Source organism: Dendronephthya gigantea, unplaced genomic scaffold, assembly GCF_004324835.1.
Source record: "Dendronephthya gigantea isolate DGI-Jeju-01 unplaced genomic scaffold, DenGig_1.0 000329F, whole genome shotgun sequence".
Taxonomy (NCBI): Eukaryota; Metazoa; Cnidaria; class Anthozoa; order Malacalcyonacea; family Nephtheidae; genus Dendronephthya; species Dendronephthya gigantea.
In genome coordinates this window covers 20070-34463 of record NW_021163339.1, presented here as the reverse complement: position 1 = coordinate 34463, position 14394 = coordinate 20070, and the positions used below count along the sequence as shown (strand labels likewise).

General features: G+C 32.5%; 1 long non-coding RNA gene across 3 annotated transcripts; it reads right to left on the bottom strand.

Moving 5' to 3' along the window:
• Positions 1 to 1722: 1722 nt before the first annotated feature.
• On the bottom strand, positions 1723 to 14090 carry LOC114542045. 3 transcript variants are annotated; one of them, XR_003689468.1, is made up of 5 exons: positions 13944 to 14090; positions 5683 to 6817; positions 5311 to 5368; positions 2987 to 3052; positions 1925 to 2510 (listed from the first exon to the last, which is right to left on the bottom strand). It is a non-coding gene; the product is annotated as an uncharacterized LOC114542045 (long non-coding RNA). The 3 variants fall into 3 exon arrangements; XR_003689466.1 differs by lacking the exons at positions 1925 to 2510; positions 13944 to 14090 and adding an exon at positions 1723 to 1781 and having other exon boundaries at positions 5683 to 7059; XR_003689465.1 differs by lacking the exon at positions 13944 to 14090 and having other exon boundaries at positions 5683 to 7059.
• Between the last annotated feature and the right edge of the window lie 304 nt (positions 14091 to 14394).

The following is a 14394-nucleotide window of genomic DNA, read 5'->3' as shown; positions in this document are numbered from 1 at the left end:
CCGGGTAAGCCATGCAGTACAACATTAAAACAAAAATTACAAGTAAACACCTGCATTAGGGGGAGAATGTCCTTGATTTCCTTACGCTTCCAAAAGCGAGGCCATGCAAGTTCACTAATTCTTCCGCAGCAGTCGCGTATACCTTCAACCAACTGACTGGTTTGTGGGGATTAAAAAGTAGCGAAACCCTGCATGGTATCTGGGCGACTAAGCGCCAACTCAAGGAGAAATCTATGGCACGGTGTAAGCGACACTCACTGTAACTTGAAACGATGGCCCTTAAAACTTGCTGCGAAATGCTGTTGTTTGACAGCCGATGGCATAATCAAGTAATTATTTCTTGGCTTGCTATCGTTCATAGTTTTTCGCTTAAATTTTATTTTCTTTACACCTCTCCATCATGAAAAGCAACCATTTTGCATATGGCTGTCCTCATAGGGGGTAGCAATGAAAAAAAGAAATCAATCATATTAAATAAATCATATTATATACAATTGCATGATGGTAATAATTTGTATTTAGAAGAAACTTTCCCATTGTGCCGAACACATTTCTTTTTGGCAAGGCACACTCCTTGGTGCCAATATATGCTATCTTTTTGTTTTAAATGCTATTCTTGGTAAATTTATAACTTCGAATGGTACAATGATTCACGGACCACCATGTCTTTAACAATATCCTTCAAACTTGCACACCCTTAAAAAAAATGAAACTTGTCTTATTTAAGATTCTTAAGCTGCGTTTACACTTCAGGCTTAGACCTGACCCGGGCCAGGTCTAGGACAAGTCCAGCTAATATGTGCCACGTTCACACTGTCTTCGTTGTTGATGATATTGGATGGACAACATTATTGAAAAAATACTTGGAAAAACTGTTGGCCTGGATTTTGTGGTCTAGACCAGGTCCAGGCCTTGTCTAAGCCTGACAAACAACGTTCACATCTAGGCCCCTAGGCCTGGTCCAGGCCCGGTCAGGTCAAAGCACGTAGTGCAAACGCGCCTTAAGACAAATCAAATAACAACACTGACCAGACCGATGCACAAAGCTTTTCTTGATTTGCGCACATGCCACACAATGAAGCATGCAATCTACGTCTGATATTTTTACTTTTGAAAATATAGAAAATGAGATGGATAGGTCCGTCAAAAAAAATATTTATTTACATTTAATTTCTTAGCTGATTTTCTGGTTTTATTTTAAATCAGTATGTTACTGTTTCTTTGAAATGAGTGCATTTTATTTTGATACATATTTTAGATAATCAATAAATTATATCAACAGTTTACCACAAAGTGCCATGGTGATTTCAAGCTCCTCCTTAAAGATCTGTAAAACTCTGTGCACTCCTTCTTCACCCTTGATAAATATAAAAAAAAATTTCATACATTTCCACGGTTTAAGTCAGGTGTTACAACGAGGTAATGTGGGAGGTTTCGAGAAATAAACTAAGAATTCAAAAATATTTCCCCAAATATTTTTTTTCGGCTTTACGTGTCATTTTGTAATAACCTAGAGTGCTTAGGTATATGTAGCTAAATACCTCGGGGCTCGGGCTTTCGAATGAGTTCGGATTTCGAAAAATCGCGAGAATCTGCAATTTAACTCGTTGGAGGTACAATGAGTTTTAAAATATGGCGAATGAAATGCAGAAAATATTTATAAAAAACAATGTTCGACGTAGAAGAAAAAGGTAATTGCAGTAACCAACATCTTACAGGTACATTAATACCTGTTTGCCAGTCATCCTGTGGACTAGAAAATTTTATGCCCCTCTGGGGACCTGTGTCAAAAAACATGAAATCATCATAACGGGGACGCGCCGTGTGTAAACAATGTGGGGACAGTAGTTTTCTAGTGTATTCACTGTGTGGACTTTTAAAGATTCGATGTAAACAATGTGGGGACTGAGCAGTGAGGTAGACCTTCATGGAGATATATTTTTATTGACAATAAAAACTTTAATTCTTAACATGCAGTGTCTTTTTACTGTCTATCACACATGCATTTTGTCGAGTAAACATGGTTCGTTTTAATATAGCTAAACTACCTAAATATTCCTTAATAACTCTTGATAACTTTCTCTTTTTTAAACTTAAATTTTTATAGCAAAACCTAACTTCACTCCTCTATGGCACCTAAATTGCATCTTTCCGTATTACTTTGCACCTAAAACGTTGAAGCAAGGGGCATGAACTGGTCTAAGCGGGTTTTTAAAAAGAGAAATAGAATAGGGGCATTTATTTAACCTAATCGGGTGCATTCCTTTGGTTGCGTGTGCATATTGTATTGCTGGCCATTTATAGAAGGCACAGCAATATTTCATGTTAAATTGTAATGGCGCGACCTTCAACAAAATTGGTGACTATAGATAATAAAGGCGGAAAATGATGCAGAGCTCTCAGAAGCCGTTTTTCTTCAAAAATCAACCAATGAGAAGGCAGTTCCTCGTCAAGACTGCATACCCTTTTCTTTATTCCATATAACTCAGCACTGGAATAATTCTAAAATTCTGTGAAAAAAGGGTTCGTTTTTCTACCAATTGTAAATTTGAATTTTAATTTCAAGTCTGAGGTATGTTATGAGAACTTGCATGCCCTTGTTAAGAGTGAATTATAAATATGATATTGAGCATATCGCGATTTCTATTCAGGAAAACTACTTTGATAATGACTCGATCAATGATGAAGAAAATAACACGCGCAGGAAATCTTTACATATTTTGCTTCAATACGCAGAGCTCGGAAGCTTTCGTCCAATTGGATAATGCTTTTCTATGCTTTCTAAAGAACGAAGCTATGCTATTGGTTGAAACAGAAATGTATTGTAAAGTTTAGCCCATGAAAATCGTTCTTGCGAGGAGCTGCGACCCTACCCTATATTTGCTGAATCGCATCTGATATTTGTATGTGCTGGTCATTTTTCAATAAATCCGACGGGAAAGTGGCCTGCTTGAAGACAGAAAGTTTATTTATGAACATCACTTACCCATATTCCAATGACAAATGTATTCATTAGAGAATCGCAATTCGGATTTCGTCTTCCATAAATATTCTAAAAAGTAAATTGAAATACATTTAAAACAGGGATTCAAGGTTGGTACAAATTAATAATTGATACATACCGCAATAAATGGGGATTGCATGGATGGCATAGCTCGACTTTGTAATTATTTGATTTCTTAAACCTTACTGCTATTAAGTGGGAATGTGCTTTTGATGAAAAGTATCAAACGTAAATACAAACTGTACGAAAAATCCCCTGGAAGACCAAGAATGATGTACACATTCGAGGAGCAGAGAAAAGCGTTGTAAAAATGGGACGAAAACTTATGCATATATACCTCCTCAGGAAGACCCCAGAATCTCTCCCAGAATATTGTACACATTTTTGCACTCCTCCGGAAGACCCCAGAATGTTGTACACATTTTTGCACTCCTCAGAAGACCGCAGAATGTTGTACACATTTTTGCACTACTCAGGAAGACCCCAGAATGTTGTAAAAAAATTTTGCACTCATCAGGAAGACCCCAGAATGTTGTACACATTAATTTTTGCACTCCTCAGGAAGACCCCAGAATGTTGTACACATTAATTTTTGCACTCCTCAGGAAGACCCCAGAATGTTGTACACATTAATTTTTGCACTCTTCAGGAAGACCCCAGAATGTTGTACACATTAATTTCTGCACTCCTCAGAAAACCCCAGAATGTTGTACACATTATATTCTGCACTCCTCAGGAAGACCCCAGAATGTTGTACACATTAATTTTTGTACTCCTCAGGAAGACCCCAGAATGTTGTACACATTAATTTTTGCACTCCTCAGGAAGACCCCAGAATGTTGTACACATTAATTTTTGCACTCCTCAGGAAGACCCCAGAATGTTGTACACATTAATTTTTGCACTCCTCAGGAAGACCCCAGAATGTTGTACACATTAATTTTTGTATTCTTCACCCCAGAATGTTGTACACATTAATTTTTGCACTCCTTAGGAAGACCCCAGAATGTTGTACACATTAATTTTTGTATTCCTCAGGAAGACCCCAGAATGTTGCACAAATTTTTGCGCTCATCAGGAAGACCGCAGAATGTTGTACACATTAATTTTTGCGCTCATCAGGAAGACCCCAGAATGTTGTACACATTAATTTTTGCACTCCTCAGGAAGACCCCTGAATGTTGTACACATTAATTTTTGCGCTCATCTGGAAGACCCCAGAATGTTGTACACATTAATTTTTGCACTCCTCAGGAAGACCCCTGAATGTTGTACACATTAATTTTTGCGCTCATCTGGAAGACCCCAGAATGTTGTACACATTAATTTTTGCGCTCATCAGGAAGACCCTAGAATGTTGTACACATTATATTTTGCATTCTTCAGGAAGACCCCAGAATGTTGTACACATTAATTTTTGCACTCCTCAGGAAGACCCCAGAATGTTGTACACATTAATTTTTGCACTCCTCAGGAAGACCCCAGAATGTTGTACACATTAATTTTTGCACTCCTCAGGAAGACCCCAGAATGTTGTACACATTATTTTTGCACTCGTCAGGAAGACCACAGAATGTTGTACACATTAATTTTTGCACTCCTCGGGAAGACTCCAGAATGTTGTACACATTTTTTTGCACATTCATACATCAAGGGACTTCATTCAAATCTCAACAATGATTTCTAAATATTTTCTCTAACATCAATGAAGTAACACGTGTCCTATCTAAGATTCAAAATCAAACTAGTAATGAGGAAAAATGTTTTACAATTTTATACAAGCATACACTTTACTTGCATAATGCACTATTAAAACGTGTGTTGTGGGACATTTCTTCTTCCATAAATATACTAATTATTTTTTGGCGTTAACTAAGCATATCCTAAGACGCGCATATACATTTTATCCGCCGAGCGCGAGGTTGTACACCGATTTTGTAATTTAAATAAGGCAAAAATTCCTTATCAAATCCCATCAATAAGGCATAACATATATAGTCTAGCCAAGTTGCATTCACAGCGGGAAGGATGAGGAATACCGGTCCGCTGTGAATCAGGAATATACAAGATGATTTAAAAAGTGATAAAATCAAGATTAGTTACATAAAGCCTGTTTTCCACTGCACCGTATATCGTAGCGCCGTAGCGGTATTCCTTTGTATTCTTATTCCTCCAAAGCCCTTGGCTCTAGCCGAGAGCCCAGGAAAAATAATATACGCACTACTCTGCGATATATATACAGTTGAATAAGAAAACAGCTCTAATGCATCAGATTCCAGCTGTCTATTTATGACGAATATATTTACCACTTCATTAATAGACTTCTTTGTCCGGAAAAAGCAAGTCGATCCTTCTACGCAGAATCTGCAAATATAAATAAAATATATATAACAAAAAACACTTTAAGGTTTTGATAATACACGATAACGGATCGTTATTGTAGCGGGAAGTAGTTTTGTAAGTATGGAGAGGCTGGAAGGATTCTTTGCATTGTCAGCCACTCAAGGCTGGTTTTTATAAAACAAATACATGGTTCCGCGTCGTAATTCAAATGACGTATTTATTGTAGTTCTGTTTCCATATGTCGGATTTCGCATAACAATTAACGAATTACAACGAATTAAGACATGTGAATTACGATGAATTATGTTGTATGAAAACAAGCTTTCATAGCGTACCCGTGGGGAGAATCTTGTCTTTGACCCGTTGTATTTCTCGTATTTAACGTAGCTTAATGAACTGTCATATGAAGGAGTCTCAATGTTATCTCCACACCCGTCATCAGTTCGCATCAGGCGACCAAGATTTCGTGAAGCCTCTATGGAAGTTTTGGATTTCTCTGTCAGGAGATAATATCTCTTTGCCGTCGCTTCGTTGTGAGCCATAAGGCTAGCCAATTTCGCACTCATCTCTGGCTTATCGACATTAACTTTCGTCACTGCTGCTTTCCGAAACGATGTCGATGTTACTTTAACATCCACTCCAGCTTTTTTAAAGACAGATTGTACTGCCTTAGTGATGTGCACAGAATTCATAGGGTTTCCGTTCCAGGATATGAATACTGGGCCATTCATTCGGGTGGTAACATGGGCTCGCATTATGCCAACGAATATTGACAGCCACGCCTTCAGTTTTTCACTCAATACAACACGAGCTGGTCCATGAACATGTGCAGTTTTGTGCTTCTTCACTGTTATGAGGTAATAGTCATCTTGCTTTCGGATGTTTGTAAATTCCTCCATCGTCATTATGTGCTAGGACACCTGGTCGATTGGCATTGTCTATAAAGATTTGAGTGAACAGGAAATCCCTAACCAAGGTAAAACTGGATAGAGTGACAGGCGTGGACTCAGCTGAATCGGAGTATTGGCCAATGATCTTAGCCGCCTATCGAGCTGCTGCGCTTTTCTCCAACTTCCTGATGTTTGATGGTGTCAAACGATTCAGCATATCTTCTTCAAGCTTTTGCCATTTCCTTGTGCTTGATTCTCTCCTGTATGATGCAGACCACATCTTTACTTTTTCTCGCGCTGAGCTTACGTCTACCCAACCGAATTAAATTGTATCTCGTTTGTCGGACAGGACAAATGAATACTCATCAAATACGACTTGATTGTGCCAGCTTCATACTTTTTCTGTTTCACATGCATGCACACTTAAAAATGCTTGACGTATTAACTTCAGGTCAAACCGGGACTGAATGTTCTCTAAATCATTAATGGCTTTTAGCATGATATAAAGCTGAAAACCATGTTGCAAAACCGTTTTTTCATCCTTTTTGCTGCCATCAGGTGACGCCATCCACTCTTGGAACTCCATAATTATAGGTGGTAATAGAATCATGTAAGAAAACAGTAAATATTATAGTATCATGTAAGCAAACAGTCAATATTATAGAATCATGTAAGCAAACAGTCAATATTATAGAATCATGTAAGCAAACAGTCAATATTAGAGAATCAGGTAATCAAACAGGCAATATTATAGAATCATGTAAACAAACAGTCAATATTATAGAATCATGTAAGAAAACAGTCAATATTATAGAATCATGTAACACAAAAGTACAGTCAATATTATAGAATCATGTAAGAAAACAGTCAATATTATAGAATCATGTAACACAAACAGTCAATATTATAGAATCATGTAAGCAAACAGTCAATATTACAGAATCATGTAAGCAAACAGTCAATATTATAGAATCATGTAAGCAAACAGTCAATATTATAGAATCATGTAAGCAAACAGCCAATATTATAGAATCATGTAAGCAAACAGTCAATATTATAGAATCATGTACGCAAACAGTCAATAATAGAATCATGTAAGCAAACAGTCAATATTATAGAATCATGTAAACAAACAGTCAATATTATAGAATCATGTAAGCAAACAGTCAATATTATAGAATCATGCAAGCAAACAGTCAATATTATTCAATCATGTAAGCAAACAAGTCAATATTATAGAATCATGTAAGCAAACAGTCAATATTATAGAATATTGTAAGCAAATGGTCAATATTATAGAATCATGTAAGCAAACAGTCAATATTATAGAATCATGTAAGCAAACAGTCAATATTATAGAATCATGTACGCAAACAGTCAATATTATAGAATCATGTAAGCAAACAGTCAATATTATAGAATCATGTAAACAAACAGTCAATATTATAGAATCATGTAAGCAAACAGTCAATATTATAGAATCATGTAAGCAAACAGTCAATATTATAGAATCATGTAAGCAAACAGTCAATATTATAGAATCATGTAAGCAAACAGTCAATATTATAGAATCATGTAAGCAAACAGTCAATATTATAGAATCATGTAAGCAAAAAGTCAATATTATAGAATCATGTAAGCAAACAGTCAATATTATAGAATCATGTAAGCACACAGTCAATATTATAGAATCATGTAAGCAAACAGTCAATATTATAGAATCATGTAAGCAAACAGTCAATATTATAGAATCATGTACGCAAACAGTCATATTATAGAATCATGTAAGCAAACAGTCAATATTATAGAATCATGTAAGCAAACAGTCAATATTATAGAATCATGTAAGCAAACAGTCAATATATAGAATCATGTAAGCAAACAGTCAATATTATAGAATCATGTAAGCAAACAGTCAATATTATAGAATCATGTAAGCAAACAGTCAATATTATAAATCATGTAAGCAAACAGTCAATATTATAGAATCATGTAAGCAAACAGTCAATATTATAGAATCATGTAAGCAAACAGTCAATATTATAGAATCATGTAAGCAAACAGTCAATATTATAAATCATGTAAGCAAACAGTCATAATAAAATGTAAGCAAACAGTCAATATTATAGAATCATGTAAGCAAACAGTCAATATTATAGAATCATGTAAGCAAACAGTCAATATTATAGAATCATGTAAGCAAACAGGCAACATCATTAATCTCATGAAGCAAACAGTCAATATTATAGAATCATGTAAGCAAACAGTCAATATTATAGAATCATGTAAGCAAACAGTCAATATTATAGAATCATGTAAGCAAACAGTCAATATTATAGAATCATGTAAGCAAACAGTCAATATTATAAATCATGTAAGCAAACAGTCAATATTAAAGATCTGTAACAATCTATTATAGAATCAAGCAAACAGTCAATATTATAGAATCATGTAAGCAAACAGTCAATATTATATCATGTAAGCAAACAGTCAATATTATAGAATCATGTAAGCAAACAGTCAATATTATGAATCATGTAAGCAAACAGTCAATATTATAGAATCATGTAAGCAAACAGTCAATATTAAGAATCATGTAAGCAAACAGTCAATATTATAGAATCATGTAAGCAAACAAATATTATAGAATCATGTAAGCAAACAGTCATATTATAGAATCATGTAAGCAAACAGTCAATTTATAGAATCATGTAAGCAAACAGTCAATATTATGAATCATGTAAGCAAACAGTCATATTATAGAATCATGTAAGCAAACAGTCAATTATAGAATCATGTAAGCAAACAGTCAATATTATAGAATCATGTAAGCAAACAGTCAATATTATAGAATCATGTAAGCAAACAGTCAATATTATAGAATCATGTAAGCAAACAGTCAATATTATAGAATCATGTAAGCAAACAGTCAATATTATAGAATCATGTAAGCAAACAGTCAATATTATAGAATCATGTAAGCAAACACTCAATATTATAGAATCATGTAAGCAAACACTCAATATTATAGAAACATGTAAGCAAACACTCAATATTATAGAATCATGTAAGCAAACACAAGTATATATCATGTAAGCAAACAGTCAATATTATAGAATCATGTAAGCAAACAGTCAATATTATAGAATCATGTAAGCAAACAGTCAATATTATAGAATCATGTAAGCAAACAGTCAATATTATAGAATCATGTAAGCAAACAGTCAATATTATAGAATCATGTAAGCAACAGTCAATATTATAGAATCATGTAAGCAAACAGTCAATATTATAGAATCATGTAAGCAAACAGTCAATATTATAGAATCATGTAAGCAAACAGTCAATATTATAGAATCATGTAAGCAAACAGTCAATATTATAGAATCATGTAAGCAAACAGTCAATATATAGAATCATGTAAGCAAACAGTCAATATTATAGAATCATGTAAGCAAACAGTCAATATTATAGAATCATGTAAGCAAACAGTCAATATTATAGAATCATGTAAGCAAACAGTCAATATTATAGAATCATGTAAGCAAACAGTCAATATTATGAATCATGTAAGCAAACAGTCAATATTATAGAATCATGTAAGCAAACAGTCAATATTATAGAATCATGTAAGCAAACAGTCAATATTATAGAATCATGTAAGCAAACAGTCAATATTATAGAATCATGTAAGCAAACAGTCAATATTATAGAATCATGTAAGCAAACAGTCAATATTATAGAATCATGTAAGCAAACAGTCAATATTATAATCATGTAAGCAAACAGTCAATATTATAGAATCATGTAAGCAAACAGTCAATATTATAGAATCATGTAAGCAAAGTCAATATTATAGAATCATGTAAGCAAACAGTCAATATTAAGAATCATGTAAGCAAACAGTCAATATTATAGAATCATGTAAGCAAACAGTCAATATTATAGAATCATGTAAGCAAACAGTCAATATTATAGAATCATGTAAGCAAACAGTCAATATTATAGAATCATGTAAGCAAACAGTCAATATTATAGAATCATGTAAGCAAACAGTCAATATTATAGAATCATGTAAAAACAGTATATTAGAATCATGTAAGCAAACAGTCTATTATAGAATCATGTAAGCAAACAGTCAATATTATAGAATCATGTAAGCAAACAGTCAATATTATAATCATGTAAGCAAACAGTCAATATATAGAATCATGTAAGCAAACAGTATATATAGAATCATGTAAGCAAACAGTCAATATTATAATCATGTAAGCAAACAGTCAATATTATAGAATCATGTAAGCAAACAGTCAATATTATAGAATCATGTAAGCAAACAGTCAATATTATAGAATCATGTAAGCAAACAGTCAATATTATAGAATCATGTAAGCAAACAGTCAATATTATAGAATCATGTAAGCAAACAGTCATTATAGAATCATGTAAGCAAACAGTCAATATTATAGAATCATGTAAGCAAACAGTCAATATTATAGAATCATGTAAGCAAACAGTCAATATTATAGAATCATGTAAGCAAACAGTCAATATTATAGAATCATGTAAGCAAACAGTCAATATTATAGAATCATGTAAGCAAACAGTCATATTATAGAATCATGTAAGCAAACAGTCAATATTATAGAATCATGTAAGCAAACAGTCAATATTATAGAATCATGTAAGCAAACAGTCAATATTATAGAATCATGTAAGCAAACAGTCAATATTATAGAATCATGTAAGCAAACAGTCAATATTATAGAATCATGTAAGCAAAAGTCAATATTATAGAATCATGTAAGCAAACAGTCAATATTATAGAATCATGTAAGCAAACAGTCAATATTATAGAATTATGTAAGCAAACAGTCAATATTATAGAATCATGTAAGCAAACAGTCAATATTATAGAATCATGTAAGCAAACAGTCAATATTATAGAATCATGTAAGCAAACAGTCAATATTATAGAATCATGTAAGCACACAGTCAATATTATAGAATCATGTAAGCAAACAGTCAATATTATAGAATCATGTAAGCAAACAGTCAATATTATAGAATCATGTACGCAAACAGTCAATATTATAGAATCATGTAAGCAAACAGTCAATATTATAGAATCATGTAAACAAACAGTCAATATTATAGAATCATGTAAGCAAACAGTCAATATTATAGAATCATGTAAGCAAACAGTCAATATTATTCAATCATGTAAGCAAACAAGTCAATATTATAGAATCATGTAAGCAAACAGTCAATATTATAGAATATTGTAAGCAAATGGTCAATATTATAGAATCATGTAAGCAAACAGTCAATATTACAGAATCATGTACGCAAACAGTCAATATTATAGAATCATGTAAGCAAACAGTCAATATTATAGAATCATGTAAGCAAACAGTCAATATTATAGAATCATGTAAGTAAACAGTCAATATTATAGAATCATGTAAGCAAACAGTCTATATTATAGAATCATGTAAGCAAACAGTCAATATTATCGAATCATGTAAACAAACAGTTAATATTATAGAATCATGTAAGCAAACAGTCTATATTATAGAATCAGGTAAGCAAACAGTCAATATTATAGAATCATGTAAGCAAACAGTCAATATTATACAATCATGTAAGCAAACAGTCAATATTATCGAATCATGTAAGCAAACAGTCTATATTATAGAATGATGTAAGCAAACAGTCAATATTATACAATCATGTAAGCAAGCAGTCAATATTATAGAATCATCTAAGCAAACAGTCAATATTATAGAATCATGTAAGCAAACAGTCAATATTATAGAATCATGTAAGCAAACAGTCAATATTATAGAATCATGTAAGCAAACAGTCAATATTATAGAATCATGTAAGCAAACAGTCAATATTATGAATCATGTAAGCAAACAGTCAATATTATAGAATCATGTAAGCAAACAGTCAATATTATAGATCATGTAAGCAAACAGTCAATATTATAGACTCATGTAAGCAAACAGTCAATATTATAGAATCATGTAAGCAAACAGTCAATATTATAGAATCATGTAAGCAAACAGTCAATATTAAGAATCATGTAAGCAAACAGTCAATATTATAGCATGTAAGCAACAAATCAATATTATAGAATCATGTAAGCAAACAGTCAATATTATAGAATCATGTAAGCAAACAGTCAATATTATAGAATCATGTAAGCAAACAGTCAATATTATAGAATCATGTAAGCAAACAGTCAATATTATAGAATCATGTAAGCAAACAGTCAATATTATAGAATCATGTAAGGAAACAAATCAATATTATAGAATCATGTAAGCAAACAGTCAATATTATTGAATCATGTAAGCAAACAGTCAATATTATAGAATCATGTAAACAAACAGTCAATATTATAGAATCATGTAAGCAAACAGTCAATATTATAGAATCATGTAAGCAAACAGTCAATATTATTCAATCATGTAAGCAAACAAGTCAATATTATAGAATCATGTAAGCAAACAGTCAATGTTATAGAATATTGTAAGCAAATGGTCAATATTATAGAATCATGTAAGCAAACAGTCAATATTATAGAATCATGTACGCAAACAGTCAATATTATAGAATCATGTAAGCAAACAGTCAATATTATAGAATCATGTCAGCAAACAGTCAATATTATAGAATCATGTAAGCAAACAAATCAATATTATAGAACCATGTAAGCAAAAAGTCAATATTATAGAATCATGTAAGCAAACAGTCAATATTATAGAATCATGTAAGCAAACAGTCAATATTATAGAAATTGTAAGCAAACGGTCAATATTATAGAATCATGTAAGCAAACAAATCAATATTATAGAATCATGTAAGCAAACAGTCAATATTATTGAATGATGTAAGCAAACAGTCAATATTATAGAATCATGTAAGGAAACAGTAAATATTAAAGAATCATGTAAGCAAACAGTCAATATTATAGAATCATGTAAGCAAACAGTCAATATTATAGAATCATGTAAGCAAACAAATCAATATTATAGAATCATGTAAGCAAACAAGTCAATATTATAGAATCATGTAAGCAAACAAATCAATATTATAGAACCAACAAGCAAAAAGTCAATATTATAGAATTATGTAAGCAAACAGTCAATATTATAGAATATTGTAAGCAAACGGTCAATATTATTGAATCATGTGATGTAAGCAAACAGTCAATATTATAGAATCATGTAAGCAAACAAATAAATATTATAGGATCATGTAAGCAAACAGTCAATATTATAGAATATTGTAAGCAAACAGTCAATATTATAGAATCATGTGTAGATATTATAGAACAAGCTGGGATATATTTTGAATATTTTTAGTGCCATTGTGACTTGATAATTGATACCATAAAACCATAAGAAATCACAGAAGTGTGAAATTCACTGATGCACATTTGAAATTAATGTAAAGCAGTCATGCACAATGATTTTAATGTGTAGATCACAGATATATAAAATAAAACTAAAACGTAGTGTAATCGGATGCTAAACTCAGTGTAATTCCTATTCACTTGAATTTAGAAACGATCTACAATATTTCCTGTTATATTTAAGTGTTAGGTTTGACTGGCGTCTGGCGACGCCATGCTCGGCTATGATAAACAAAATAATTAAAATACTACGGGTACGATGTAGTCAAAATCGTCTTACCTTAGCTGCACACTTTTAGATACAACTAGGATCTTCCTCTGTACACGCCAAATCACAAAGATACGAAAAAAACTGAAGAAAACCACCGAAAGATACACAGTCCAAGCAACAATACTGATTAGCAAATATCGCGAGCAAACCACGCGTAAAGGGGGTCTGGAACTGGGAACGAAGAAACCATTTCTGCCTTTGCCATTTCTGCCTTCTGTCTTTGTAATTTTAATTACTAATTTTTTTTTAGAAAAGTATTGGGGATACAAGTCTATCCGAATTTTGAAAACAAAACAAAGCATATCCCCTGAGCTGTCATTAAGTAGATCAGTGAAAAGGCGGATTTCTAGTTAAAAACCAGTTCGAATCGTTTTCCGAGTTTTTAAGATATTAAAAAATAAAATAAATGAGCTTGCATTCATTGTTTCGCCCAAGAGCTTTGTTCTGATATGCAAGGTTT